Below are 27,056 nucleotides of genomic sequence, written 5' to 3'. Positions count from 1 at the left end.
AAGTTTTATTATGCTTATGCATGTACCATTCAGAATTCTGTTTGGTATATGTAGTACTATGTTTATTTGTAGAATTAGCTAGTTCATCTGTTTTGTACATCAGCTATTATTTTTTAAAATATTGCTATTTCACTATTACCCCATTACATCTTATGGATATTTTGTAAGCTGTATAGTGAACCTTTGCATTGCAATTTCGATGTCCTTCAATTTAACTTTCAATTCTTAAAGATTACTTAGAAAGTGTCTCTAAGAAACATAAAGTCCTTTCTTCTAGGTGTTTAATGTATCCTTTTAACATATTTTCATCATTCTCCAAATATGGGCTTACTATATGATATAAGACATTCCTAATTTACACTGTCCCTACACCAACCCTGAAATCTGCCATTTCTTAAAGAAATCCTAATGCCATTTAGTAGAAGATGGTATTTAGAAACCAAGATCTAGGTACTAGGCATGCACTTTACTGCTGAAATCTCTCAGGCATTCTCAGTGGACAGGGTAACAAAATACATATATCATACATACATATCACACACCTATATACACATACTTTTACATGTATAATTATCTACCTATATGTCTATGTATCTAACTATACATTCAAACCAGTATCTGTAATTCCAATTTAATACCATAGGGAACATTGTCTTCTCCTTTTTCATATTAGCAACTTGCATTTTTAAAAGCAAGAAGCTGGATTCCCATTATCCCAAATCCATTCATTTATTTGCTAAATTCCCCTGTATGTAACCAAAGTCCTGACCCTGTTGGACCTCCACCCTGCTTGGTGCTTAGCTGATCCTTCTGAACTCATATTTAATTGGACTTAATCTGTGAGAATCCTGAAGGCCTACAGCAAAGTTGCTTTCCTATGGAGAGGATTTTTATTTTCTTCTACCAAGAGCCTAAGGCACTACCAATGTGAAGCCATGTTAGCTCCCCTACAGAGGATCCTAGTTAATCCAGGAGTCTTAGCTTAGCCATCTCATGTTGCAGCAAGCCTCGGTCTAAATCTCCTGATCCTTTCATTTACTGCTGACTTTTCTGATTTTGGGTCTGCAAGGGTTAGGGTAGGTTTGTTATTTATGTTTTTTTTTTCTTGAGGATATGATATTCTTTGTTGTTTGATTGTTTTTGTATGTTTGGGTGTTCTTTGTTGCTTTATTTCTATGTTCCTGCCCTTCAAGATTTCTCTTGGACTTTTGTGATCCTAAGAATGCTCTCAAAGTTGTGATTATAATTTATCTGGATTGAGTTATACTAAGCAGCGGAACCCTTTAGAGTATCTAATAAACCATATTTTGTCTTTATGTATCTACATGATTATTTATATTGATCTGTACCTGTTATAAAACTATTTTAATGCATTTTAATATTTATTCACTTTTATTTATTTGAAGCATAGAGAGAATATTCAAATATGCATCTGTGTTTATTGTGTGTATACACACACACATTCTCTCTCTCTCTCTCTCTATATATATATATATATATAAAGCTCTCTCTCTCTCTCTCTCTCTGAGAGAGAGGGAGGGAGGAAGGGGAAGGGGGGAGAGAGAGAGATTGATTTTCCACTCACTGGTTTACTCCCTAAATACCTACAACAGCTAATAGTTAAGGCTGGGCCAGGTCAAAACCAGGAGCCAGGAACTACATCTGGGTTTCCCATGTGGGTGGCAAGCACTCAAGTACTTCAGCTGTCATCTGATACCTCCCAAGCATATTAGCAGGAAGCTGGATAAGAAGTGGAGGTAGTGGCTTAACTTACTGTCCCACAGTTTTCGCCCCCATTATAAAACTAAAACTATTGAAGTTCTTAAAATTGTATGAGAATCTCTGCTGCAACCTGGTTACTGTTTCAAGGCATAAAAAATGAAGCTAGAGGGGCTGTTGTTGCATAGCAGGTAAAGCCACAAGCTGCAGTGCTGGCACCCCATATGGGCACTAGTTCAAGTTCTGGCTGCTTCACTTCTGATCCAACTTCCTGCTAATGGCCTGGGAATGCAGCAAAAGATGGCTCAAGTCCTTGGGCCCCTTACACCAATGTGGGAGACTCAGAAGAAATTCTTGGCTCCTAGCTTAGGCCTGACCCAGCCCCAGCTGTTGTGGCAATTTGGTGAATGAACCAGTGGATGTAAGACCTATCTATCTATCTCTCCCTCTAACTCTTTCAAATAAATAAAATAAATCTTTAAAAAAATGAAGCTAGAAAAATTACTGGGTAGTGAAACTTATTTTAACAGAAAGCAGGGATTACGTATATCAAAGTTGTGGCAAGAAAAAAAAAATCTCTTTTTAATCTTAAAGCTAAAAAGGGCATTCTTTTGATCCAGGTCCCTAATTTGCACAAGTTGAAAGAACAGTCCAAACAGAGATGAAGTTTTTTTCCAAATGAAAGGTATTTTGGTAGGTATGTACAGTTTATTTAGAATTTAGGTCTTTGGCCTTCTATCCTAATTTATTTCTATCCTATCTTATTTTTCTAAGCAAATTCTTTAATTCTTTTTCATAAGCCTACTTTAATGTGTTTCCACTTATTAAAATAACATATGGTCATTTTAGAAGAAAATTCTAAATGTATAAAGAAAACAAACTTTATTTACAATCCTACCACCTAGAGATAACTACTATTAACATTTTGGTGTTTTTAATGCTTACATCCTTTATTTTGATAGCTGAACCCATACTATGTAATTTAGCATCCTTTTTTCTCATAATACATCATTATCGTTTCCTCACCTCATTAAAAGCTCTTCAGAAGCATTATTTTTGATGCGACATAATATTTCATCATATGGATGTACTTAAATGCAGTGAACTATTCACCTTCACTAAATAGTTAGGTTGTTTCCATTTTTCCTATTATACATAATGTTCTAAATAATATTTTTGTTCACTAGTGTTAGTCCATACTGATGATTATTTCCTTAGGTTGGATTTCTAGAAATAACTTTACTAGGCCAAAGGATGTGAACATAAAACATAATTAGGATTCCTTATATACACCTCCAAATTGCTTTTCAGAAAGTGTGGGACCGATTTATGCTGCCACAATTTGGGTGTAAGAGAACTTATCTCATCATGTCCTTACTATGAGGGTACTTCAAAAAATTTGTGGAAAGTGGAATTAAAAGATAAGTTTATTTTGGTGAAAATCATTTTTGAAAGCCATGCACTTTTTCCATAACACAGACTTTCCATCAACTTTTTGAAGACCCCACATATGATTCTCTCATATGACCTTGACCATTCTAAGTATTCCTAATTATTTTTCTAAAGTTTAATGACAACAGGATCTTGAATTAAGGAGCAGGGGTTAGGGGTAGTTTGGACAGCCCTCCAAGTAGACAAGTGTGAAGACAACCAGAGGAGCACCTGAAATATGCTGCTTATGCAGAATGGCCCTTCTCCCCTTTCCTGGGACAACAGGGTCTTGCAAAGAGCAGTCTCTGCAGTTAGCCTTAACGGTCCCATTGCTACCACCGTGTGCTCTAACAGAGTGAAACCATGTTGAGATTTATTATCCTTGCCTGAAAAATGGAACAGTGATATCTATCTTGCTGTAAGGCTTAGACATAAAAGTGCCTGATACTTCTTTATCCCCTAATTAGTTCTTCCTATCAAGCTCGAATCTCTACCCTTAGGACTATTTCAAGAGCCAGAAAAATAGCGCACTTCTCCAACAGGTTGCAACATACACCTTCTCCTGTCTTTTTTCCTACTGGTGAATTGATGATATATGAAAAACTTAACATGTTTATAGTCTGGCAGCATGAAAGCATGTGCCCTTCAAAGTAACAGCGTAGGTGAGGGGGATATCCAAAACACAGAAGTCAAAATGGAAAGATTTCATAAGGCCTAGTTCACCCTATTTTGACTAACTAGAACAGCCTACTCTAAGAACACAGATACCTGGCAAGGCGTTAACTGTGCGTTACAGTGGATCTCATCTCATGCCAGATTATACATGTACTCTTCTTTTTTTTTTTTTTTTTTTTTTTTTTTTTACAGGCAGAGTGGATAGTGAGAGAGAGACAGAGAGAAAGGTCTTCCTTTTTGTCGTTGGTTCACCCTCCAATGGCCACGGCGGCCGGCGCATCTCGCTGATCCGAAGCCAGGAGCTTCTCCTGGTCTCCCATGCGGGTGCAGGGCCCAAGCATTTGGGCCATCCTCCACTGCACTCCCGGGCCACAGCAGAGAGCTGGCCTGGAAGAGGGGCAACCGGGATAGAATCTGGCGCCCCAACCGGGACTAGAACCCGGTGTGCTGGCACCGCAAGGCGGAGGATTAGCCTGTTAAGCCACGGCGCCGGCCATACATGTACTCTTTCAAAACTTTTGAAAGCTCCACTCAGACCTGTTGAATTGGAATCTCTGCAAGATGGGACCCAGGTATCTGTAGTTTCTAAAGCTCTCTAGCTAATTTTGATTTACTGCCAAGGTTGAGGTTTGATGGATAAGGTGCTAAGAGTTATTCTGGAATGTGAGAGCTGGAAATGGTCATCTAAACCCTAAATTAAACATTCTTGGATTTATAGATTGCAACTAAGGCCTGAAAAGGTTCAATTACTTGCTAAGCATCACAGTTTGATAATAACAGGACAAAAACTTAGAAGTGTAGTATAGGAGCCGGCCCTGTGGTGCAGCAGGTTAAAGCCCTGGCCTACAGTGCCAACATCTCACACGGGCACCGGTTCTAGTCCTGGCTGCTCTGCCTCCAATCCAGCTCTCTGCTATGGCCTGGGAAAGCAGAAGATGGCCCAAGTCCTTAGGCCCCTGCACCCACATGGGAGACCAGGAGAAACTCCAGGCTCTTGACTTCAGATCAGCTCAGCACCTGCTGCTGTGGCCATTTGGAGAATGAACCAGCAGATGGAAGACCTCTCTCTGTCTCTGTCTCCACCTCTCCCTGTAACTCTGTCTTCCAAATAAATAAATCTTTAAAAAAAAGTAACATATTACTAGAATGTCTTCAAGTAGTTTAGTAGACTGAAGACAAATATCTGATAGAAAGTGAAAGTTAATTTTTTGAAACAAATCACTGCCATTTGGCTAGGAGTCTTTATGGCTTTCTTCTCTACACTGTCATATTTCACATTGTATATATGTGCAGGATGAGGAAATTGGATCTCAGTTCTCACCTGGATGAAGGGCCAAAAAATGCTTGCATTTTCACTTGCTCTCCCCCAAGGGAGAGAGTGATTGCTACTGCAGTATGGGCTTTGTTTCTTCTCTCACAGTACATTAACATTTTTGGCTTTCAAATCTGCTTGAATGTGCAATGGTTGAGGTATAGATGATGTGAAAAAGGTCTTCCATAGGTAGACCATAGAAACCCCAAAAGTTAAATTTCTTGAACTTGGTGAAGACACCCTCCACCCCTACTACATGGTTTCTTCTTTAAATCCTTGGAGGGAAATGGTAGATACCGAAAACTGCTTAGGTATAGAATCATGGAGGTATGATGACTTAACCAAAGCATTTTATTTTTACTATTTAATTTTCACTATGGACAGCCTGTTGATCAACTTTTAAATAATGCTATTTATGAAGTTTTAACTATGACACTTTTAACTTTTAAAGGTCTCCAGAAAAAAATACCTAACTGTACAAAAATGCTTGGCTAATTTTTAGTCATTTGGGGCTATGCTGGGAAGCACTGGGTCCTAAAATATCACTTAAAGGCCCTGGGTTCATGGCTAACACGTTCTTCACATTTATAGTGATTCTAGAGATGCTGAGTATCTAGTGCGACAGCTCCTTCTCTCAGTATTTTTCTTGGATTGGATTTGCGTCCAACTGGTTGTAATTGACCCTCTGTTGGGACATGTTAGGATATGAGCATATGACTTTCCATAAAAAAAAAAAAAAAGCAAAAGCGACCGAACAGAAAAAGAGTGACCAAGAAAAAAAAAAATCACCATTGATATTTATCTTAAACCTCCTCATTTCCAGCTTCTCTGGCAGCAAGTCAAGCTGCTGTCATGTACGATGCTCAGTAAAAGCGTTTCTAGAGAGAGGATGTCAAATTGAGGGCAAAAGCACATAAGAGTCTAATAGGAAAAGACAAGCATTTTCTGTCCTCTAGGATGCACACAACACCTAGGGCTTGCCACAGAAGTGGGGTCTGCCATCTGACATTCCGGGCTGGATAGGAGAGTAGGTTGGAAGCAGCAAGCACAAATCATACGAAAACTGTGTCAGCAATTCACAGCCCTGTGAAGCCCCAGGAGCCCTCTCGGGGCCCCAGCAGTGCTGTCCCCAAGCTCTCTTCCCCAGAACTGGTATGTGGGTCTTCTTCCAACTGTTCACTCATTGACCAGGCCACTTCCCCAGAGAGTGAGCAAGTAATTACAGCTTCACCCACTAAATCAGAGTCTGAAATTCTTTTCAGTTTAACCTACCATGTCTGGTTTTGAAGAGTTTTGAAGAAGGAGTAAAACAAAAATATAATTCTGGAAGTCGGCATGAAATGTTGATAAATTTATTCCCCAAAGAAACCTTTACTACCATGGCTACCATACAAAGTATTGATTAAGTTTTAAGGGTCTGAACTGGGCCATGTCCCAAGGTCTTTTGTTTTATGGTCAGCAGACTTGGAGTTCTTGCTCCTAGGTGCTGGAAAACAAATCAGTGCAAATCATTCTATTAAACAACTTACAGTGTTCCCTCACATGGACTCTTGTAAAACGTTAAATATGTCTGAAGTCTGTTTTATGTTAAAGTCCTAATAAAATAAATAGTCAAATGGAGCATTTTTAGTCATTAGCACTGAAAGAAGATCACACGCCCAACTCAGAGTGAAGAGAGCTGCTTTCTGTATGGAGCCGTTGACCAGGGGAGGAGATGGCCCTTCTGTCAATCTGGCTGAATAATTTTCAACACAGTGGGAGGACTGCTAATGGGGACCACCTGATGAAAGTCTCAGTTCTTGCTTTTTGCTCCTGAGGCTTCACACTGGCTTTCCATTCTGCCAAACTGAAGCAGACAGGAAGTGGCCCTGGCATAAGTATTCAAGACCACTGATTTGCTGCAGGATAGAGAAAGGCATATGGAAGCCAGCCCTTGGTACCGCTGGCTTCCTAGAGCACATCTTAAGCCCTGGGCTCTATTTTGAGAGCTACCATTTTCTGGGAATAATAATAAGCCAAGAATTTTTAAGTGGATAAGTGTGTTAAGGCCTTATAAATATTACTTCATAAATTCCTCACAACAACCCAGGGAGAGAGGTAATATTTTTATAGACAAAGAAACTGTGGATTCAAGAAGTTAAAGTGACTTGTCCAAGATCACACAGCTAGCAGCAGAGGTTAAATTTAATATCAGGCCTACTTGATTCTAAAGTCCATGTTCTTTTTTTTTTTTTTTTTGAATATTTGACTTATTTATTTGAAAGGCAGAGATTCAGAGGGGGTGGGTGGGAGGCAAGAGGGGATGGGAAGGGGGAGGAGAGAGAGAGAGAATGAATCAGTCTCCCATCCACTATCTCACTCCCCAAATGGCCACAATGGCCATAGCTGGGCCAGGGCAAAGCCAGGAGCTACATCTGGTTCACCCATATGGGTGTAGGGGCCCAGGAACACTAACAGGAAGCTGGTCAGAATTGGAACAGCTGGGACTTGAACTGGTGCCCATGTGAGATGCCAGTGTCTCAGGTGGCAGGTTAGCCTGCTAAACCACAACGTGGGGGCCCCAAAAGTCCATGCCCTTAACCACTACGCTTCTATACCACAGAGAAGCTAGAGGTCTCTTCATTGCTGCCATCCCCTAAGCTGACCTGTTTTTGCTGCTTTCCCTGAAGGACAGATACAACTGAAGAGGAACCAGATCCCCCCGGGATATAGAGAAGTTATCCACTGCCTCGTGGACTATTTCAGTACTACAGCCTTGTACTCAGGGCATCTCATATGGGATCTGCATTGTCTTGACGAGACCCTCATGAGACTGAGTGGCATCACATTTCTAACATTTCTACAGAGGCGGTCTAGTAGTTTGGTGTTCTATCAGTGGCTTCTCCATCTTTTGTTTAGCAAGCAATATCAAAACATTAATGGGCTAGGAAGAGTCTGTTAGTGTGAGGCCTTGGACAGGGCACTTTGCACTTGCTGAGGGCCATAAAGTGGCACTGGTGATTAGATTATCCTCAGCAATTTTAGCTGCGTTTGGCTGGCACCATCTATTCTCCAAATGGATAAACCCCTATGTTGACAGGTCAGAGAGGTTACACCACTACCTCGAAACCCCGGGATATTAAGAACAACACTGTTTCTCAGACACTTATTCTGAGAAAGGCGGTTTACCATCTGGCTCAAGCCAGAGTAAGCAACTGGATACACACACTGTAGGTACGCTAAGGAGGAACTATTAACCATGCAAACTAGCCCCAAATGGTTTTTCTGATTATTTGTTAGCATGCAGGTGGCTTGGGGAAGAGGACTGCAATTCTAGAATGTTAGTTTTTGTAGTATGAGAAAATCATAACTTTTTTTTTTCCAGGAACTTGTATTCCATAGATTTAAGGCAGTAATTTGTTACAGGCAAGACATTTATAAGGGCTGCGTTATCGATGCTAGAATCATCAAGAAATTCTATCAGAAGACACAATGTTTAAGTATAGGTCTAATTACTGCAATCATTTCTTTTTTGTTTCCTTTGCACAGATCCACTTAATCCCATCTCTTAGTGTGGGCACAAGCTGACAGTTGCATGACAAGGAATGTTTCCCTTTGTAAAAAACCCACTTCCTTTCTGTGTAGTTTTAGCCTAATTGAAATGTTTCCTATTAAGCTCAATCAAGGCAGCAATTATCTAATTACTCACTTATGCTTTTCCAGCCAAAAATTTGCCTAAGCTGGTATACTGGAATGAGAGAGAACATATTTATTATTGCCTTTACATTTTCCTGTTTGGCTTTAGACAATAATCATAAACATTTACTTCAAGTTCACCAGAATATATCTAATTAATACTGCTATTTTCTATAAAATTGTATTACTGCAAGCTACAACTCAGTGCCAAATGTGGCCCTGTATATGAAATGTGCTTTTAGAGTTGTGGTTATGCTACATGAATGGTGTCACTGGAGAAGGGTAATAAGGAAAGAGGCTAGTGAAAACAAATCACATATATTCAATCATTTCAAAGCCACAAGTTTTAGGGATTTAAAAATAAAAAAGTGAATCACTTAGATTTAATTGAGAAAATAATTTTTACAGCATCACTTTAAAGAAACACATATCCTGCATGTCTGGGTTTTCTCTTGATATAAATCCCTTAGGTCTCAAGATGATCACAACCAGTCAACAACACAGGTGGTCCACACTTTTTAGATATAAATTAGAGACATATATCATTAAACCAGAATTAATTTTAGAGTTAGTGACCCTATGAGGTCACTCTTGATTAACTCCTTTTTGATTGAGGTTGTACCAAAGCACAACAGACAAATTGGGTATGAGAGATTGATATTTTCATTTCCAGACAATACATTTCATCATTGTTTGCCTCATAAATGTTAACCTATGTGGGACTTACACAATCTTCTGTGTGGAAAAAGAGCCCCAGAAAACTTGTGTACTCCAGAGTAAATGCATAAGGAAAGAAAGGAATACTAGATCAATCCCTCAAATGTAGCCACTTGACAATCCTTCTAAATTTACCATAAACCCAGAAAATGAGTGCATTCAATGAGAATTACAATCACAACAACAAAATAACTTTATGAGGAAAACATTCTACCCACTGGAAGGAGATGAGAGTTTTTGTGTTGCATTGGTTGAAAAAAAAAGGTTTTTTTAATCATATATATATATATATATATAATGACAATTGAGACATACACAATATTACTAACCCGAGGGATAATGAGGTTCCTATAAAGAAGACACTTTACTTTCTAATGACTGATTTATCTTAGTGATCACTGGCTGCTAATTAATTAATTAAGTGTAAGTAGCCAGCCATTGGGATTTGGGAAGATGTCTTTACTAAAAGCAGTTACCATGTCATCTGCTGCACAGTTTGGAAGCAAGTCTAGCAAAAGAAAATGCATTATACCTTCAAGGTGGCCCAAAGACTCAGCGTTCTGCTCTGTTTATTCCTTTCAGGAGAGGAAGACAATGACAAAATGTAGAGAAAAGGAGATGAATCCATTTCTTCATGAGAATGGAAAGAAGAAAGTAATCTATTTCAACAGTCCTTAGGAATTTGCAAGTTTGTGAAATGTTTCTAGTAAAATGGCTGGAAAATGAATTTTCCTTCCTTAAAAGAGTAAGTCTCAACAACCTGTTTGCAGTGCGACCCCCTCCTTGCCATTCACTAAGCAGCTGTATACAGTGTTGGGGGGAAGAGGTTAAGCCCATTTTACAATATTCAGAGTAGACCATTGAGTGAGCATGCTTTCAGCTGAGAACAAGCACAGTGACATCACCCCTTTGCCTAGATCTGCTTTCAGCTGACTCTGAACAGCACCAAAATAAAGCAAAAGTCAGGGATATTGAACCTAGGGACACCTCTACTCTCCAAGGCCCATGATCTCCTGCTTAGCAAGCAATAAACAAAATGGAACCAGCCATTAAATCAACATGGTTCTTGTTTTAGACATTAGCAAGGGAGGAAGGGCAGTATCATTATATTCTTAGAATTGTATATGAACTACATTAAGTCTGTTCTCTTAATATCACAATAAAAATGTTTAAAAACATTAGTTACTTCTTCAAGTTTTCAAGTCGATTTATCAATGCCTTTATTCCCCCCCTCTTTACTTTGCACCAGGTCTCATATTTCTATCCTTCCTCTACAGCAATAATTTAATAGAACTAATTATGTCTGTAAAAATAGTTAAATAAGCAAATGACTGAAGTTCTCTTTCCGTTTTCCCTGATGCTGGGTCAAAAGGCTCCTCAAGTTTGTCTGAATGATACCCTTTCAGGTCTGGCTTGAATCTTCTTTGGGGATTTTTATGATGTCCCATCTGACTTTCTAAAGTGGGCTGAAGTGATGTTGTCTTGTCCAATTTAAAGTAATTTCTAGCTGACAAATCTTAAGAAATTTACTGCTGGAAAAAGTAAATGTCCTTTAGCTTCATAATTACTATTGTAGATTCTACATACAAATTGAGACTACATTTTTCATTTTTGAATTATTTTCCACTTGTAAAATTTTAACATTGGTTAGTATGCTATTTTGCTTCTAATATTTTTTATAATAGTAAAGGACTGGTAAGGGATTGGAGAGAACATGACAAAAAATCACAACTTATCTTCTTTTATTCTATTAATGTGAATTAATTAGAATTATTAGCTTTAAGTCTTTAAATGTAGGTCATGGGTTGCTGCTGATAAATGAAACTACCCCTTTTCATCAGTCCATTAAGATTTTACAAATCAAAGTAATTCAACACAAAGAGCAGCTACAGTGCAGATGTCTGTTAAAAGCTTTTCACTTGTCATTGCCCAAATTAAAAATATAAAGTCACTTAGTTTAAGCTTATAACACACCATAACCCTGGCTATACACTGGAATTACTTGGAAGCTTTTTAAAAGCACCAATAGCCCCAGAGATTCTGATTCAATTGGGATGTGGCTTGCCTGAGTATGAAGACTAAAAGATACTCCCCAGGGGACCAGGGAATTGGGATGTAGATTCCAGGTTAAGGGAGACTGCTTTACAGTGAAAGTAGAAAAATACACATAGACACAATTAACAGATTTGTAATTTTTCTCTTTCAGTGTTCTACCATTTGTGTTGAAATAGAGTGGTCCATTCATTCATTTACACATTTGACATCAGTAAAATTTATACCCACTATACTGGTTACAAGATAACATTCCTTTAATTACCTCATTAGCATCAGAAACAAAATACCTCCTTACCAGTGTATGAGGGTGTGGGGGGAGAGAGAGAAATTTGGGAAGGAAATCAAGAACAGTATGCTAGGCAAAATAATGGACCCCATAGATGTCCCATCCAAATCCCTGGAGCCTGTGAATATGTTTCTTTATATGACAAAAGCAATTCTGCAGATGTGAATAAATTAAGGACCCTTTGGGACTGAGAAATTAACCTGGATTATCCAGATGGGCCTAATCTAATTGCAATGCTCCTTCAGATGAGAACACATTTACCAGCTACATTCAGTGGAAGTCCCGATTACAGAATAAAGGCACAAAGAGATGCAATGCAGCTTACTTCTGAAGATAAAGAAGGCTAGGGCCACTGCTGTGAGCAGCACATTAAGCTGCCACCCGTGAAGCCAGCACCCTATGCTGGTGCTGGTTTGAGTTCTGGCTGCTCCAGTTCCAATTCAGCTCCCTGCTAATGTGCCTGGGAAAGCAGTGGAAGATGGCCCGAGTACTTGGGCCCCTGTACCCACATGGGAGACCCTGATGCTCCTGGCTTTGGCCTGGCCCATTCCCAGATGTTATGGCCATTTGGGTAATGGACCAGTTGATGATAGGTATCTGTCTTCACTTCTAACACTATCTTTCAAATAAACAAACAATTTTTTAAAAAATAGGCTGTAATCAAAAGAATACAGCAAGTCTCCAGGAGCTGGAAAAGACAGGAAAGCACATTCTGCCCTAGAGCTACCAGATAGGAAGCAGCCCTGCTGACACCTGAGATTGGCAGCATGGCCCTGTGAACATTGCACCTCCTCTTTTTCTTCCTTTGGCTTTCCCCAGGAATTGGAACTTTACAGGGGTCTGACGGACTATCCTACCTCTCTTTGCGCCTCCACACCCCCATTTTCTCTCACAGAAGTTTCCTACAGGACCAGCGAAATAATTTGAGTACAAAATAAAAATGTAGGGCTCCGTGTAAAAAATTCTGAATCTCAGGACAGCTCAGGCTGCTATAGCAAAATGTCAGACTGGCTGGCTCATACAAGCTGGTGGATGAGCTGATAGATCAGGTGTCTGCTGAGGACCCACCTCCTGGTCTGAAGCTCACTGTCTTCTCAATGTATCCTCACAAGGCAGAGAGCAAAGGCAAGCTCTCCAGTCTCTTCCAATAGAGCGACTGATCGCATTACAGAGGGCTCTATTCTTATGACCTAAATGACCTCCTAAAGGCTCTATCTCTGAATATCATCATATTGGGGTTAGAATTTCGACAAGAAATTGGGAGTTGTATAGTTAATCCGTAACCTAGGGAATTAAGCCAAGTGTTCTACTGGCTACCGGGCCCACCTGCAAGGGCAACTCACTCTTGAGGTTGACCTGGGTGTCTGCTCAGAGGACCCCAACTAACAGGACGTCTAGTGTTTTCCCCTAAAATAAATTCCTTTTGGCATCAAACCTGACCATGCTCAGGTAGGACATCATATTGAGTTGCCTTCTCAAGTCTGATAGTTTTACAATAAAGTTTATTGGCTGAAGCTTCTTTTCTGTTCAGTTTTGGGGTTTTATCTTCCTCAATGAATGATATATACTAGGATTGGGAAGCAGTGTGGGTTTTTGAGCCAACCTCATTAGACAAAGACTTATGTAATGAAAATTACAGTTGTGATTGCAACACTGTACTTGAAATAAACACCAAGGCAAAAATCAGGCAGAAAATTCATAAACACATTCTTTCATTTCATATTTAAAGAAAAGGAGCGGAAAACAACTGAAGAGCTACTTAGGCCAAAAGAATAAAGTTTCCACCCTCTGCTCCTGTTTGCAATTCCAAGTGCAATTCTTCTGGGGGGAGGTGTTTTCCAAACATTTAGCAATTTTAAATATCAGAGTAAAGCTTTGTGGCCTTTAGCAGCCTCTCTAGGCCTCAATGTACGCAACAAATTGGACCCCATGTACTCTGCGATCCCTCGCAGCAACAGAACGCTTTGAATTCACGAAAAACATCTGCTTTTAGTCAAGTCTCAGTTTCTACAACATTATCATGTATTCCTCCTCACTATATATTCTACCTGCAAGTTTGTATCTTTTCACATTTTTTTCCCAAAGAAACTGATCTTAGTACTCCTGTCATTCCAATATCAAGGCATTGTAGCTAACAAAAAGAAACTGAAATGGAAAATGCAGCTGATAGAATGTTTAAGTGACCAATCCAGATCCCACATTTTTTAAAAGGTCATGGTTTGGACTAGAACTTGAGTCTGTGGCTGCTCATCCTATTTCCTTATCTGTGCAATGCTGCTTTTCATAGTTTGTCATTATAATAAGCCAGTTGTTAAGACTTTGCATTTTTGCAATATCATATTACTAGATTAACATCTGTCAGTTTAATATATTCCTTTAACAGTACACAGGATTCCCATAGGCACTACAAGCAGGCTAATAACTTGACCCCTTCAAATTGATGTTATTTAAATATTTACCTAACATTGATATAAACTGAGCACTGTGTGGGAGGGTAGTTCCCTACAACCACACCTTGTACACTGAAAAGCCAAAAGGTCACAGGACACATTGTCCCTGGAAGCCCCATGGCAATCACTTGTTGCTGGATTTCTCTTACCATCCCACAATCACTCATCAATGGAGGCAACATTTCCAGTAGAATGTTGGTGCCTTGGGCAAGTATCTAACTGTCCTGGCTCTTAATTCACTTGTGATATTTACAATGTCTTCCTCTAAATTCATTTCCTTTCTTATAATCTACGGCAAGAACAAGGGTTGAAATGGTTTCCTACATCATAAGTCAAGTGTTAAATTTGAAAACTTCTGTTTCAGGTTTTTCTCTTTACTCAGTAATCTGTCATCATGGAGATTAAGATATGGAGAGGGCTCATGCCTTTTTTTGTACAAAACTATTATGCTAAAGCTAAATTAAAACTAAATATGAAGACTCATGTTTATTGAGTTGAAGCCTACACAAAGGTCTTAATATATCATATTTTGAAACTATTTGGCATTGCCTGGAACAAAAACACTAACAGGGACAGGGGATACTTAATTTTATGTAGGGTCCATGCCAGTCACTGCAAATTGTGCCTAAGCCTCCTTTCTCTTCTTCAGGAACTATGATGCCTTGTTGCCAATGATCCTGACTCAAACATGCCAAATTCATCCAAAAACTGTATAGAGACTCCAGATGTTTGGAAAAAGATCTTAAAGCAGCCCATGGTATAGAGTTAACATATTATTTGGGTCTTGGAATAGTCAATTATGGCCTTTTGAACACTGTTGTAGGTAAGCAAAGGACAGTAACTTTTGTTGCTAACAAGGATCTAACTCCAGAGATATGGCTGAATTAGTGTCTAAAGTAGAATTTTAGCAGAAGTGACTTTGACAAGTTATTCAACCTCTTCAAGCCTCTACTTCCCATCTGTAAATGAGGATGATGTTCACTTTGCAGGGTTATTGTGAAGGTTTGACACAATGTATGTAAGGTGCCTGCACAACACTTAGTAAATGAGGTATAGTTTATTTTTACTTACTTTTAAAAAAATAAATAGTAAAAATTGAATCCCAGGTCTCCAAAACAGTTTTTCTTTCTTTCTGCCAGTGTCTTTGCTTCATCTTTAGAAAAAAATACAACCCTCTCATTAGATAATTAATTCTGCTAGTAAAACATTACAATATCTAAGATATATTAAACTAACAGAATAAAGATAAGAACCAAGTTTCTCCAAGTTTACAAGGTTTTTATAAATGTATATTTGCAGTTTTTTCTTTTCTAGAAGCAAAGAACATGATCTAATATCTAGAAATGAACAAAAAGGTATCTACATAAGAGCTGACAAATCTAATGCATCGTCCTTTAATTCTGTAATATTAACTTGCTGTTTCTAAAACTAGTGAATAAATTTAAGTAGAATATTCCTGTAGTAACATTAGAACTTACGAGTATAACCTAAAATACTTCTTAAAATATTCTCTGAGGCACCTGTAAACAAAAGAAAGTTTGATACCAAAAGTAGAGGGTGGTTTGGGATTCCTAATTTAACTGTTTGGTACCATGCCATCCTTAAGGGGGATTTGCAGCTTTTAAAATAAATTAACAAATCTATCAGTAGACATTGAGCAATTATTTTGTGCCCCACACCAGACTAGAGGCCACAGATCTAAGTCTCTGCCCTCTAGGCCGATCGCCTCTATTGATGAGACAATAATATGATATATAATCTATCATGGTTATTAATCATCTTATTAGTGCTGCCATCACCAACTGACACCCAGGATCTGGTGATAGTTCGTTCAAGGCTTTTAACAGGTGGACTGTATTTTATCTCAAAACCCTCAATATCAACTGTGAAAAGTCATCTTGTATCTTGACCTTGCATAATCTGCTTAACAAAAATCCCTCTCCATCTCTGTTTAGGCTCTCCCTTTACCTGTCCATGATCCCTTTAGGCCTTTGTGTTGTTGGGAAATTAACAGGCCCAAGATTTTGAGACAGGAGTTTCCCTTGTCTGGACAGAACCTTCCTAAATCATATCTTCCCTACTCCTTCATTCCTACTGAAGAACAACAGAATACTGCAGTTAACAAAAATAGTCCCTTACTATATGCTACACACTCATTTAATCTTCACAATAACTCTGATATAAATACTGTTAATATAATAATTTTAAGATAAAGGAAATGATGTTCAGGGGAGGAACTTGACCAAAATCAGCTAAAATGTCTAAGGCCTGGTTTCCAGTTCATGTCTCCAGAGTTCTTAACCACCCTATTATACTACCTACTCTTTGTTTCCATCATTACCATAGCTGGCTTCCAGCTCTCACAGTGTATTACAACTCTTGCATCTTTTTTTGGTTATCATCCTCATTAATACCAGAAGAAGTCTGTGTATCTAATATACTTATTTAGCTCACTTTCATCTCCTGGTCCAGCAATACTTCATCATCTTAGCTCTCAGTGCTTCACTTAATCGTATCTAAGTCATGTCAGCCAGCCTCAACGAGGTCCTCACAGATGCTGAGCATCAGATATTGAGGACTTTCTATTGCATATGGTAACAGAATCATGCAGTGCTTAAAAGGAAAGTGTCTGGAGCCAGATTTCAAAGCCAGGATTCTCAACTTTCCAACTTGGGCAATTTACTTAACCTTTTTGTGCCTCATTTACTCAGCTGTAAAAAGGGGATAATAAATGTTGTTGTGGGCAGAAATACAAGTTGTTGATTAGTCACATTGGCTATGATACAGCCTATTCTCTTTATGCTGTTTGAATGTTTCCTGTCCTGACATTTGCTGCTTAAGTAAGGAAACAGTCTTAAAGAGAAACTATAAGCAATGAAGCCCAGTTAAGTGAAGAAATAAATGTAGAAAAAGTGGGATGCAGAGAAACAAAGGTTTTAGTCAGAACATTTTTATGTCTCACAGGATAAGGGACTAGGTCACAGGCCCTGTCTCCTCAAAATGTCTTCAAATAGAAATGCAGTTAACAAATATATACAGGGTAAATGAAACGGGGAAAGAACAAAGAGGTTCAAAATGAGGAGCAATTAACTCAAAGGAGAAAGAAGGAAGCCTTGGAGTTGTACCTACTTATGATTAGTGTTTGACTTCACTAGGGGAAAGGGAAAGAATGAGAAGGAAGAGACAGCCCAAATCTCAGTAGGAAAGCAGGCAGTGCCCGGAACCACAGCACAATTTGTTCTCAGAACTAGAACCAAAGCAAAGTCCATGAAGGATTATGTTGTGGGAACCCTGATGATAAACACACTCAGGATGAAAGAAAGAGCCCCCCTCCATATTGTGGGTACAAAAATTGAAAACAGGATGATGTAATTCTTAGAAATGGAACAATTTAGGATTCAGCTCAAAGAGTTGAACCCCTGCTATGTGCCGGGCACGGAAGACAGAATCTGTGCTCTTGCACAGCTATCTTCTAGGGAAGATGCCTTCCCCAGTGGACAAGCAAAAGTGTGAGGAGAGGAAAGAAGAGAGTAGATAGAGGGAAGATGACTTTCTGTGGGTGGAGCTTTACGCTTAGCCATGGATAACAAGTACAAATTAGGCAGTTGGTGAGGGAAACTGAATGTGGCAATGAAATTACTATGTTGGTTAAAAATAAATATTACTTCAGAATACGCATGAGATAGGAAGTAAACGCTTGGTTGAAGAGACACAAAAAGTAAGATTTCAAATTATATTATTTAACTTTTTATAAAGTGCTTTCATCCATATCCATACATTTAGAGATGCTTAGTGAAGCCTAAAACAACTGTAGGAGAGCCTGCTATTATCACCAGTTCACAAATGAGAAATCTAAGAGAACAGAGAGGTTAGCCTCTTTGCCCAAGGTCAAAGAAAGCAAGCCAGCTTCAATATTGGAACTCTTTTCTCTGGGTTTCTTGCCAAGATGATGTCAGCCCAACCAACATTTTCCCAAAGTGTGATCCCTGGAATACTAGTTCGGCAGAACGTTAGTAAGTTTCTCTTCTATGGTGAGGTATGTTGTGGACATGCTGGAAAAACAAAGTTAAACAAGTTGCATACTGTGAGGTTTCTCAGAGCATTAAAAATTATCATAAATATTGTGAATTTCCAAGTGGAGAATATAGCAGGTGGTTTTTCTTAAACTTATTTAATCACAGAACACTTTTTGTGGGCTGCCTCTTAGACTTAGAATGATGGAATACACATGGAAAATGCTGCTGCAATGTCTACCAAGATGAGAACAGAAGTTAGATTTGGAGGATGGGCAGAGAAATAGATGAACTGTGACAAGATAAATCTGAAAGAAATAACCCACTTGGAACAACTTACTGTTAAGCAGAAAGGGGCTGGTGGCACTAAGTTGGATAATCACACTCTCTAAGTATCTAAGTACATTAAGTATGCCTATGTATATTTCATTTTAGAGAATTCAGATATAAATAATGTCTAGAGGTAGAATTTAGTGTGAAATCTATGACAAAGAAGAGCCTATTCACACCTGATGAGACTGTCATCTAAAATATACAAAGAACTCTTAAAACTCATCAATAAGAAAACTGAGGGCCCAATGGAAAACTGGGCCAAAACCTTTAACAAACACCCCACCAAAGCAGCTGCATAGATGGCAAATAAGCGTATGAAAAGATGTTCTGCATTCGGAGTCATCAGTAAAATGCAAACTAAAACAATGAGACTCCAATACATACCTAATAGAATGAACAAAACTAGGACACTGACAACACCAAACCCTGGCCAGGATTTGGAGAAACAGGAATCACTCATTGCTGGTGGGAATGCAACATGCTGCAGTCATTTGGAAGAGAGTTTGGTAGTTTCCTACAAAACTAAATATACTCTTACTGGATGATCTAGCAATCTCTCTCTTTGGTATTTACTTACCAAAAGGAATTGAAAACACAAAAACTATATACAAAGTTTATAACCACCTTATTCGTAATAGCCAAAACTTAGAACCAGTTGAGATATCCCTCAGTAGGTAAATGGAAAAACAAACTGTGGTACCTCTAGACAATGAAATATCAATCAGTATTAAAAAGAAATGAACTATCAAGCCATATAAAGACATAAGGAATCTTAAACCTATATTTCTAGGTGAAAGAAGCCAACCTAAAAAGACTATGTAATTAGGGCCGGCGCCATGGCTTAACAGGCTAATCTTCCGCCTTGCGGCGCCGCCACACTGGGTTCTAGTCCCGGTTGGGGTGCCGGATACTATCCTGGTTGCCCCTCTTCCAGGCCAGCTCTCTGCTATGGCCTGGGAAGGCAGTGGAGGATGGCCCACGTCCTTGGGCCCTGCACCCCATGGGAGACCAGGAGAAGCTCCTGGCTTCGGATCAGCGTGATGCGCTGGCCGCAGCAGCCATTGGAGGGTGAACCAACGGCAAAAAGGAAGACCTTTCTCTCTGTCTCTCTCTCTCACTATCCACTCTGCCTGTTAAAAAAAAAAAAAAGGCTATGTAATTAAATGATTCAAATCATTTTATATTCTAGAAAAGGCAAGCTATGGGTACTAAAAACAGGAGTTGGAGATGGATGAATAGGCTGAGCACAGAGGAGTCTTGGAGCAGTAAAAATCTCTATATAGTACCATAATGATGGCTACACGTCATTCTACAGCTTTCAAAATGCATAGAATGCACAATACCAAGAGTAACCCTAATGTAGAGTTGTAGAGACTTTGGGTGATTATGACCTATCAATGGAGGTTAATACATTGTAACACATATTCTACTTGGGTGGAGGATGTTGATGTTGAGAGAGTATTCATATGTAGGGACAGGGAGTATATTGGAAATTTCTTTACCATCTTCTCATTTTTATGGAAATTTAAAACTGCTCAAAAAAGCAACACACACACCACATCCTATATTCGCACACACACACACACAGAACACATCCTATATTGGAATGCCATTTTGAGTCCCAGCTACTGTTTCCATTTAAGTTCCCTATTAACATGGTTGTGAAGACAGCCAAGAATGACACAAGCACTTGAGTGCCTGGCACCCACATGGGAAATCCAGATGGAGTCCTGGGCTCCTGGGTTCAGCCTGGCCCAGCCCGAGTTGTTGTGGGTACTTGTGCCATCACAGCTGCCTCCCAGGGTGTGCATCAGTAGTAGGTCATGAAAGGAGCTGGAACCTGAACCTGAGTACTCTGATGTGGTACATGGGCATCCAAATGCACCCTAACTGCAATGTCAAGTGCCTGCTCCCATTATCTGTAACACTTCAGCACATGATGAAAAATGTGCTGAGTGAGTGAATTACTAGCACTTGGCTTATTAAATACTAGGATCTTTAAATCTATTATTTCTTGTGATCCTTAAGAGGAAGTTAGAATTATTAACCCACTTTAGAGATGAGGAAGTTGATGCCCAACTGAACCACTGTACTCTATAATCTATTACTATAGTAATGTGCATCAATTGTGCTAACACATTTGTCATAATTCCCAGAAATGCATTTCATTTCTTCTTTCTTTCTCCTACTTTCCTTTCTTCTTTTACATTCATTTCATTCCTTTATATACATACGCATAGTGCTCGCTTTGGCAGCACATATACTAAAATTGGAACGATACATACACATAAAGCTCTGGGGATTCAAATTTAAATAAAACACATTTCTACACATAAAGAGCTGTGCTGGCTAGAAGGAAGTCAGACATATAAACAAAATATTTCAAGATATATGTTTATTTTATATTTTATAAAATGGAAATAAGTTTACTCAACATATTTTCCACTTTGCATTCAATTATAAGAAATTTTATAGTCATTATTTAAATGTTGAAATAGTCTTATTTGAACTGCCCCCAAACATGTAAATGTCATATTCTACACTTTTTCCTATACATTGTTTCTTATTATTTGGAAAGTAGATGTGGTATAAACAGTAAATGACAAAATATTAAATATTCCACTGCTTATTAATCAAATATTTATCATTTGAGACACAGCACAAATCACTACAAGGTATTAAAAATGACTATGAAATGATGCCTGCTTCTCAGTAAGTAAGGCAGGGAGACAGTGACACAAGTAACTGCAGTGCAAGACACTGAACATACAATCATAAAATGCCTTAATTCTGTCTGGAGGGACTGCGATTTCAATGCTGAAAGTCCAGCTCCATGGCCTTTGTTCTTAACCATGTCTCTGTACTGTGCTCCCTGGGCTTGGTATAAATATAAATATTGGTGCTGTTTCTTGTTCCGAACACAAGTTCCAAATATGTCCAGTTAGTAAAATTTCGGCAAACTCTACCTTTATAATGTGTACTTTCTTAATGCATATTATTCTTCAATAAGGGGCTTCCCTCCAAAATATTACAAATCCTTTTCATTGCCTCATACTCAGACAACGTGTTCCCTTGCTTCGTGTGCCAGAATCTATCCAATGTAAGGTTTAATAATCTCTCCTATTTCACACATAATACCAATAGAGAGTATTGCTGTGAATGACTCCCACAATCAATGTTTTCTTTGACTATGATTAGCTCATTGGTGCCACATGTTCTGTGGGGCATTAACAACATTTTCAAGATGGCAAAATAATGAAAGAGGCATTTGATGGTAGAGCAAGTAAATAGCTAGTTTTTATTTTCTAAAAACAGCCTGCAGCCACCCACCAAATTCTATTTTGAAATAGAGTTTCAGTGCTTGGTGAAAAAACTATCAACTGACAACTATTATTTATAGAAGACCCTGTAAAGGGTATTAAAGATGTCAAGAATGTTTTATCTGCTAACCTAAAACCCGTCTCAGGCAGAAATAACCATGCCTGCAGAGTCAACACAGGCATTTCATGTTAGTACTGTGTTTGAAAGCACCTGGGCCAAGGTGAAAATATGTAATTCATGGTGTAACTGAAAAAGCCACTAGACAGGAAGATAGATGGATTGAACATTTTCTGTGCCACCAAATAGCTAATGATGGGGTAAACACCTCCAAGCAAAATAAAATCCAGAATTGTTTCTGCTGTTCTCTGACCACCACTGGCATCCATTAGCCTGCCAACGGTGCCCCAGGAGTGGGACAGGCTGCAGCGCCTCTAGGAGTCACATCCTCCCTCCTGCCTTTAAGACGCACCTGCTTTGAAGAAACTGGTATGGGGCAAAGCCAACGGCCCAAGCTAGGTTAACTGATTCCAAGGCCCAATCTCATAGCTGTCACACTTTATGGTTTGTTAATTTAAAAACATCTGTTTTGCCCTCTTACTAGAAAGAGGAATAAGAATAGGGACAGGGCCAGTAAATTCACTTTGATCTAAACCTATCCCTTCAAATTCTTGCCCTGGGTCTTGACCAGATATTCAATGGGAGGCAGAGCTCCTGGTAATCTGTACTTATCTGCAATCACCAGATTCTCTAAGGACGCTGCTCTCCACAATGTTATCTTCCAAATTACTCCATCTAAGTGAATGGCCATGATTCAGACATCTGTATCAAAAATGTATGCATATACACCACAACCAGTATCACCATGACAAAAAGAATTCTAGAAACAGCAAAAATCAGAGAAGCATGTTCTCAGGATTCAATCTCATTCTGATATACATCCCCCAGGAGCTTGGGCAGCCCTTCAAACCTAACCTCTTGTTTTGGCCCTTAGTTCCCATCTGTAGTTAATGTGGCATCTATTTTTGTTTCCTTTATTTATTCTCTAAGAATTATGTCAATATTTGCCCATTAAACTTTATTAAATAGCCATAATTGGATAGTATAATGATACACAAAATTTAAAAATGAGGTTTGTTGCAAACTATGGAACATAGCACAACATCTGTTAAGAATTGAGTTCACTTACCTAGTTATCATACATTTTGTTTTAAAACATTGCACTATGGATTAGATTTATGTGTATCTTATAAATAACATTCCTTTATGAATCAATATACTGTATACGTATACACATGATGTGATTCAAAGTTAAGATTTTTCTAAACTATACATACAAAATCAGGGCATGTGGAATTAAATCACATTACACACCAAATGAAAAGAACTATAGCATAAAATACAGATAGCATGTACCTTGCCCACGAATTTAAAACAACATACTGTATGTGGCCATTTTATCCCTAGAAAATTTTTTATCCTTTTTTTGTTTTTGGAAAAAATAAAGCACATTATCTTCTTGTTGGGCAAATAACAATACAGATTTCTAAACAATAACTCAGTAAGTAATGCTAAGCTTATCATGATCTTGGATCCACACTGTCAACTCTTCCATTTATATTTAATAAAAAGTAAATATCATTATGTGAAATAAAATGCAAATTGCTTGAACAAATATGTTTATCCTTAAACATGAACACATATAAACATATAATCCCATTTGTAATGTGTGGGCTTTCCCATTATTGTCTCATTAATGATAAACAGTGGTCATTCTCTTTCTTTTCTAAACTTTTTATAATACTTTCAAATATTTGATACAAATAATATATATTAGTTTTTTATTTCATTTTGAAGTGTGACAGCTGTTTTTCCTTTTTTATCTCAAATTATACCTTAATCTTAAGATATTACATATAAGTAGAACAATATTCACATATTTATTGAGCAACTTTGTAAAATAAAGTTCCTATGAAAACACTTGCCAAAATTGTGGAAAAACCAGGTTCTTAAGAAAGGAACATCTAGTACAGTCATTCAATTCTTTGTTGTGTGGGTTGGGAGGTGGGAGAAAACAAGTTTATAGACAGTTAATTTTCTAAAATGCTAACCCAGAACCTCAAACATCTTAATTTCTTAATTCCTATTATTTCTAGTATCCCTAGATTTAAAATATTTTTAAAATTTGGGTTTCAAAAAGAATGCATACATTTTAATGGCAGTTCTCCTTTAAAAAGAGTTGCATTAAATTAATGACAGACCTGATAAGTTATATTCAAGAATCACAGAAATATATTAATGTTTCTTAAAGGAAACTCTTAAGTACTTTTATTTACCATTTATTCCAGTAATGCTTGCTAAGGTAAACATTCATTCTATTCAAAGTGAAATACGAGGCAAGTGTTGTGGCGCAGTGGGTTAAAGTCCTGGCCTGCAGTGCCAGCATCCCATATGGGCACCGGTTTGAGTCCCCTCTGCTCCACTTCTGATCTAGCTCTCTGCTGTGGCCTGGGAGGGCAGTGGAAGATGGCCCAAATCGTTGGGCCCCTGCAGCCATGTGAGAGACCTGGAGGAAGCTCCTGGCTTCAAATCAGCTCAGCTCTGGCCATTGCAGTTTATTGGGGAGTGAACCAGCGGATGGAAGATCTCTCTCTGGTTCTACCTCTCTATGTAACTCTTTTCAAAGATTTTCAACATATTTTTCCTACAATGATAAGTAGTACATCAGAGAAATTTAGAGATTTAAAAGATAAGAGAGGGGCAGGGCTGTGGTGTACCGGGTAAATCCACTGCCTATAGTGCTGGCATCCCATATGGATACCAGTTCAAGTCTCGGCTGCTCCACTTCTGATACAGCTCTCTGCTATGGCCTGGAAAAATAGTAGAAGATGGCCCACTACTTGGGCCCCTACACCCACATGGGAGACCCAGAAGAAGCTCCTGGCTCCTGGCTTCGGATTGGCCTAGCTCTGGCCCTTGCAGCCATTTGGGGGAGTGAACTAGTGGATGGAAGACTTTTCTCTCTTTCTGCCTCTGCCTCTGTAACTCCACATCTCGAATAAATAAATAAATCTAAAAGCAAAAAGATAATAGAGACAAAAAATTATTGAAAATAATGAGATTAGTTGCCAGATTGGTGGTATGAGTTATCTGCTGTCGATGGATTCTGTCACAAGAGAACATATTGCTATTCCAAGAATTGGCCTTGCCATCAACTTGGTCAAACTAAATACTTCATTTTCAGAAATGTTTGATGAAAAAGTCTTGTTTGAAAGTTACATACGGTGGCCCAGAATTTACTTTGGCATTAAAAAGCCAGAACTTTCAGGTCACTCTGCATAGCTTGCCCAAGAAATCTTGTCTTGCTGGGGGGGAGAGAGGGGACTTGCTTGTATCCTTTGATTTTACTGGAACTGGTATATATATATGTGTGTGTGTGTGTGTGTGTATACACACCAGAGCTAGAGAGAGGGAGAAACAGAGATATTCCATCACTAGTTCACTCTCCAAATTGGCACAATGGCCAGGGCTGGGCAAGACAGAGGCCAGGAGCTTCTTCCAGGTCTCCCCCGTGGGTAGCAGGGGCCCAAGCACTTGGGCCATCTTCCATTGCATTTCCATGGCTATCAGCAGGGAACTGGATCAGAAGTGGGCAGCCGGGACACAAACTGGCACCCATATGGGATGCTAGCATTTGCAGATGGCAAAAACATCTGCTACATAACACTAGCCCTTAGATACATATTTTTCATTAACCAAATTCCATTTAAAACCTCTATACTGCCAGGATTTTCAGTTTACTTCTGATTATTGTAAGGAATTTTTCTATAAAATTGCAACTCATTTGCCAATCACCACTCTGATAAGACTGAAAGGATCATAAACATTTCCACACCATTTAAAACTGATGGTTGGGGTGTAGGGGGACCTGCCGGACCATTGCTAATTCAATTTCTTTCCCAATCCGGGCCCTTCCTTATCGTCGCCCCCTTCACCTTGGATCATGCTCAAGAAATTTGATGAAAAAGAAAATGTGTCCAACTGCATCCAGTTGAAAACCTCAGTAATTAAGGGTATTAAGAACCAATTGATAGATCAATTTCCAGGTATTGAACCATGGCTTAATCAAATCATGCCTAAGAAAGATCCTGTCAAAATAGTTCGATGCCAAGAACATATAAAATCCTTACAGTAAATGGAGAATTGCTATTTTTTAGACAAAGAGAAGGGCCTTTTTATCCATCCCTAAGGTTGCTTCACAAATATCCTTTTATCCTGCTACACCAGCAAGTTGATAAAGGAGCCATCAAATTTGTACTCAGTGGAGCAAATATCATGTGTCCAGGCTTAACTTCTCCAGGAGCTAAGCTTTACCCTGCAGCAGTAGATACCATTGTTGCAATTATGGCTGAAGGAAAACAGCATGCTCTGTGTGTTGGAGTCATGAAGATGTCTGCAGAAGACATCGAGAAAGTCAACAAAGGAATTGGCATTGAAAATATCCATTATTTAAATGATGGGCTGTGGCATATGAAGACATATAAATAAGCCTCAGAAGGAATGCATTGGGATAAATATGGATATTGTGCTGTATCTGTGCTTGTATGTGTGTGTGACAGCATGAAGATAATGCCTCTGTGGGTATGTTGAATAAATTCTACAGATGCTAAAAAAAAAAAAAAAAAAAAAAAACCTGATTGTTGGAAGAGATTATTCAACCAACCAACTTCCTGGACTTCTTATTGCTCCAAATATCACTGCATATGTTCTTTGCCCCACAAAGTTCATTCTGATGATTTTCCAAGTAGAATTGTAGACATCACGGCTGGCGCTGTGGCTCAATAGGCTAATCCTCCACCTGTGGTGCCAGCACCCCGGGTTCTAGTCCCGGTTGGGACGCTAGATTCTGTCCTGGTTGCCCCTCTTCCAGTCCAGCTCTCTGCTATGGCCCAGGAGTGCAGTGGAAGACGGCCTAAGTCCTTGGGCCCTGCACCCGCATGGGAAACCAGGAGAAGCACCTGGCTCCTGGCTTCGGATCAGCGCAGTGCGCTGGCCGCAGCGGCCATTGGAAG

The 27,056-nt window shown here is 38.9% G+C and overlaps 1 protein-coding gene and 1 pseudogene across 2 annotated transcripts in view; one reads left to right on the top strand and one right to left on the bottom strand.

Moving 5' to 3' along the window:
* SLC25A21 (solute carrier family 25 member 21) overlaps window positions 1-27,056 on the bottom strand; it is a 536,203-nt gene that overhangs the window by 337,609 nt on the left and 171,538 nt on the right. The window lies entirely within an intron of this gene.
* LOC133769409 (malignant T-cell-amplified sequence 1-like) lies at window positions 25,907-26,619 on the top strand (annotated as a pseudogene).

The sequence above is a fragment of the Lepus europaeus genome, chromosome 11 (assembly GCF_033115175.1).
Source record: "Lepus europaeus isolate LE1 chromosome 11, mLepTim1.pri, whole genome shotgun sequence".
Classification (NCBI taxonomy): domain Eukaryota; kingdom Metazoa; phylum Chordata; class Mammalia; order Lagomorpha; family Leporidae; genus Lepus; species Lepus europaeus.
Note: the sequence above shows the minus strand (reverse complement) of the source record. Positions and strands in the feature narration are given on the sequence as shown.